The 3605-nt window shown below is 30.1% G+C and overlaps 2 long non-coding RNA genes across 3 annotated transcripts in view; one reads left to right on the forward strand and one right to left on the reverse strand.

Moving 5' to 3' along the window:
• Window positions 1-1465, reverse strand: part of LOC110270464 — a 6577-nt gene extending 5112 nt beyond the window's left edge. The window contains exons 1-2 of one of the 2 annotated variants that reach the window (XR_002360029.1): window positions 1122-1465; window positions 444-596 (exon numbers count right to left, since the gene is read on the reverse strand). This is a non-coding gene — a long non-coding RNA (uncharacterized LOC110270464). The remainder of the gene's footprint in view (window positions 1-443; window positions 597-1121) is intronic. The other variant, XR_002360028.1, reaches the window with a different exon arrangement.
• The window catches only part of LOC110270465, a 16207-nt gene continuing 15337 nt past the window's right edge, over window positions 2736-3605 (forward strand). Inside the window, exon 1 of the long non-coding RNA XR_002360030.1 lies at window positions 2736-2747. This is a non-coding gene — a long non-coding RNA (uncharacterized LOC110270465). The remainder of the gene's footprint in view (window positions 2748-3605) is intronic.

Consider the following 3605-nt stretch of genomic DNA (forward strand, 5'->3'; position numbering starts at 1 on the left):
AAAATAATTCTTTTAACTTTTTAAATTAATTAAAATAGTATTTTTATCATCTCTGAAAATAAAGTTCATAAACTATAAATAAGCAACAATTTATATAACTAAATCCAACATTTCATTAATAATTTTTGAAGATAAAGAGACTATATATTCAACATGAAGAGTTTCTGTTGTAAAAGAAGAACTATGCAAATTGCAAAATAAAATTATCCACAAAATAAAATAAATATCTAAAAGAACAATAAATTAGTTCTTCTTTCTTGATGATTTAAAGTTTGGAATTGAAATAAATTTCATAAAATTAACATTGTAGACCTCTCCGCTGAAATAACATTTAAGAATGCGAGAAGATCTTGATTGAATTGAAATATCAAACGTCTTGATTTGTTAATACTGTTAAATATTTTTACTATTTTTTTGAATGCACATGTAGGAAAAAAGCGTACCTTTCTGAAGCTTGTTCAAACTTTATCTTTCTGTCGAAAGTGGATAAACAATATTTTTAGTAGATGCATTATCATCAGAATTAGCAGGTACTAACCTTAATTCCTTTGATGCATACTCTCTATGGATCATATTAATATCCTTCTCAACTTCTCCTGTTAACAGTGGTAAAAAAAACATTAATAATAACAATAATAATAAAAATTTAACATAAGTACTCAAAGAACTACGGACAACAATAATAGTTTAACATCAAGTACTCCAATAAAAACCATACTAATAATAATAATTTAACTCTAATAATTAAATTTAAGTATAACCATAAAACAATTATTTCACTAAAAAATTATATGTTAGATAACAGTGGTAGAATCATTCTTGTCATATGAATATATACTATTTCTGAATGTCAATGCAGAGGAGAAGAGAGATGGATTTAATTTAAAATTTAACATCACCTAACCATTTTGATTATTGAATTAAAGGGATAATTATTCTTTTGGTTCTTAAGGTTTGGGACTAAATTAAAAAAACAGAAGAGATGAAGATGAGAGAGAGGGAGAAAAACCCATTAACTGTTAACAATCAAGAACGCTTTCATAAACCATAAACAGTAAAACAAAATAGATAAAATAATGATTGAAGATTAAGTAGATGAAGGAAAAAAAATAGCACATCACCAACAACTACATCTTAACTGGAATCCACCGTGTCCTCTTTCTCCCCCGATTCTCCTCCCAGCAACTTCTCCCGCGAGAAAAGGCAAAGACAGAGAGTTCGACTGTTAGGAAAATAACACCATTTTCTCTCTCCTCTCCTCTCTGTCAATCTATCCTTCTCCTTAATCTGCGGTGGCTATGGCGCAGTGACTTCCTGCAACGTGTAGCCTCTGCCTAACCTTTCCTTTCTTTCTCCTTCAACTTTTCATTCTTCTCCCAACGAGTTCTCTTCCCTATCTCTCCCTTTTTTATTTGATCTGCTTCTCTCTCTATCTCTATCGATGCCTCTTCTCGCACTCTTAAAAAGGTATATTTTTTTCTCCACGTATACATTTAATAGACAGTAAAAGTGTTCTGCAAGTTAAATAATTATAATTTTTCAAATAATAATTAAAATATTTTTCTATTTTTAATTTAATTCAAAAATTAAGAACAAATATTATTTTGGTCAATTGAAATTGGTTTATTTTAGAATTTTAAAATCGAAATTTTAAATTTTAATTAATTTAATTTTTAGATGTATATTTAAACTGTAATATATTAATAATTAAATATATTAAATCTGAATCAGAAATTTAAAATTTAAATTTTAAATTTCTGATTCAGATTTAATATATTTAATTATTAATATATTACAGTTTAAATATACATCTAAAAATTAAATTAATTAAAATTTAAAATTTCGATTTTAAAATTCTAAAATAAACCTTAAATCATTTAATTATTAACTAATACCATACAAAACTCTGAAGGAAGCAGAGCAGTCATAGTCCAGAGGCAGCGCACGCCGTCTGTGGTTTGTCATCCTCCGCCGCCGTTTATCCGCGCCACCTTCCTCCTCGTCGCTCATCCATGACATCGCCTTCCTCTTCCTCGTGCCTATCTTTGTCGCCGTTGGTTCGCATCAGCATCGCCGTTCGTCCACATCGAAAACATACCTAAGGTTTGGATGGATTTAATTAGGGGTGTGCATGGCCCGGCCCGGCCCGAAGACTCGGCCCGGTCCCGAACACTTTAGGGGCTAATTTGATGTGATTTCATCGGGTCTATGGCCGGGTATGGGTCTTAAAAGTAGACCCGGTCATTATTTCGGGTCGGGGCCGAGCCATAGTTCGAGTCACCCGAAATCGGCCCGGTGACCCGGTCATCATACACAATTAATATTTTGTGTTATTAGTGATGGATGATGGCTATTATTATGTGAAATTTAAGTATTATAAACCTTAATATTTTGTGTTATTAGTCATTATATATAAGACTATAAGTTAATGTTTAATGTTTTAAATGCATAAGACTTTAGACTAATGCATAATCTTGTGTTATTTGTATTGATTTAAATATTTAGTGTTATTAGGCAATATTAGTATTGATTATGGTTATACTTTAATTTTAGAGAAGAGATAGTTCTTATTATATTTTTCTAAGTGAATTTTACCATGTCAAATAATGGTTGGAGTCTTAGAAATTTGGATATTTTTACATGCTAACTTACAAGAAGGTATCAAGGTAATATAATGTTAACGGCCCGGTTTTCACCCGGTTTTTACCCGGTATAATCGTGGCCCGAAAATGTATAAGTTTTATCGGGTTTAGGATCGGGTTCGGGTTTAACAAATAGACCCGGTATATATTTCGGGTCGGATTTAGGTCACATCAAACCCGATTTTACCCGTCCCATGCACACCCCTAAATTTAATGTTATTTAGATTTTTCATTATCTATCTAACAAAATTGCTAATTAAATAAAGATCGAAGAGGAAAAAAAAAATGAACACTTCTATAAACAATAAACCATCAGCAGCAGAACTTTTTCTTTTTAATATTGTATTACTAGAGGTGAAATCCTTTATCATGAACCAAATTGTGTGTTGAACACAACTATGGCCATTTACAAAACGTCAATGACGTTTTGTGTTTCTTCAATTAAAATAATATTTTTCTAACAAAACGTCAGCGACGTTTTGTGTTTTAATAATTAAAATAATATTTTTTTTATTACAAAACGTCAGTGACGTTTTGTTCTTTGATGATTAAAAAAAATTTTTTATTACAAAACGTTAGTAACGTTTTGTGCTACTACCACAACCCTGTAGAACACCAAAATCATCAAATATTTTTGTATTTCACATTAAAATTATCCATATATAAAAATTTTAGCCTCAGCAGCAACCGAGTCCTCTCTCAATTCTCTTTTTTATCAATCCTTCCTTCTCTTTAATTTGCAGCGGCGGTGACAGTAATTTCCTACACCTTTGTCTCTTCCTTTCCTTTTTTTTTTTAATTCTTTTTTTCTATTCCAACGAGTTCTCTTCCTTTATCTTTTTCTTTTTTTTCTTTTATCTGTTTCTCTTTCATTGCTGCTTCTTTTTTCTTCTCATTTTTTTTTCATTATTGATAAATGATAAGTTAAGTGTTAAAAAATAAAATTTTATAACAAGATAAAAT

The sequence above is a fragment of the Arachis ipaensis genome, chromosome B03, assembly GCF_000816755.2.
Source record: "Arachis ipaensis cultivar K30076 chromosome B03, Araip1.1, whole genome shotgun sequence".
NCBI lineage: Eukaryota > Viridiplantae > Streptophyta > Magnoliopsida > Fabales > Fabaceae > Arachis > Arachis ipaensis.